Source organism: Etheostoma cragini, chromosome 13 (genome assembly GCF_013103735.1).
Source record: "Etheostoma cragini isolate CJK2018 chromosome 13, CSU_Ecrag_1.0, whole genome shotgun sequence".
NCBI lineage: Eukaryota > Metazoa > Chordata > Actinopteri > Perciformes > Percidae > Etheostoma > Etheostoma cragini.
Window position 1 is genome coordinate 1,687,974 of NC_048419.1, and position 1,280 is coordinate 1,689,253.

The 1,280-nt window shown below is 44.5% G+C and overlaps 1 protein-coding gene across 2 annotated transcripts in view; it reads left to right on the forward strand.

Moving 5' to 3' along the window:
• The window catches only part of LOC117955008 (carbonic anhydrase 4-like), an 8,461-nt gene that overhangs the window by 1,121 nt on the left and 6,060 nt on the right, over positions 1-1,280 (forward strand). The window lies entirely within an intron of this gene.

Consider the following 1,280-nt stretch of genomic DNA (forward strand, 5'->3'; position numbering starts at 1 on the left):
CCCCCACACACACACACACACACACACACACACACACACACTCATTCATAGCGATTCTAACTAAGTTGTTAATTTCACATAGAAAGAGCCCCGACGTCTGGCACCAGGACTCTAAGAGAGTAAATTAGCACTAACTAGTGACCGAAGTGACGAAGCCTTTCGGTCGGTTAGTCATTGCTTAACAAAGAAAATTTCACTGACGTCCCCTTTCAGGCTTTGTCCTATTTTAGGACAGGCTACCCAGAATGCAGTGAAGTCCAGTTATGCACCTTGAGAAATGCAATAATCTAGAATGAATTGAGCAGAGAATGAATTCCCAGTTTACTGGCTTGATCGGCGCCATCATAAATCATAAATCATATTCTGATCCTTAACCATCTAGTTTCGATTTTGCAATATATTTTAAGTCATTTTTTAGATAAGCCACCAGTCAGTGTAGACACTGGAACACCCACTCGATGGGGCTCATTTGGGGGATTTGATGCGCCACATGCACCGTGAGTGGCGCAGTCTGTTGGCGGTATATTCACTGCCAGAGACCCGCAGCTTGGTGCACCGAGTCCCGGTGTATTAGAGTTTGGTCCGAGGCGTCTGATGAGAGAAATATGTGCTGAGGGTTTGTGGTGAAAAAGGAAAGCCTGAAGTCAAACGTTCTCTTTTCCACTTGCTAGTGGATTCCTTAGTTATCTTCTCTTTTGGGCCAAAACAATAATAATTTGATCAGTCCTCATATTGTTGGGAGCCCGTTTTGGCATAACTGGAAGGGTTCAATGATTGGCAGAGCATAGTCTCAATCCGTCCTTTTCTTTTTGAGCCGTGTCTTTGAGTGAAATGCATCTACAGCCACAGTTTATGTCTGGCTCTCACAACACAATGGCATGATCAGATCCGTGTGCGCGGCGTGCAGCCGTGTTAACGTCCCCACTGTGCAGGCAGCCGCGGCCCATTTCTTTTCCTTTCGCAGCCTTTTGTTTTCCTCTTAACAGCTTTCTCGCTTTCTCTCTTTGCAGAGCTCTGGGATCCATAGAAACCCATATTCATTCATTCATTCATAGTGTTCATTCGCTCTGCGCAGCACACCAGATCCCAGCCAAGGACCGATTGGTCATGAATTGTGCGGACAGAAATCTGATTGGTTGAGATAAAAACAAGCGCCTACTAGTCATACAAATAGATATTTCTACTTACAGACAGTGATGGAGAGAACACACCACGCTGTTAACACCCAAGTCATGCACTGAAAATATTACTTCACTCAAAAGTAGGTTTAACAAAGTATA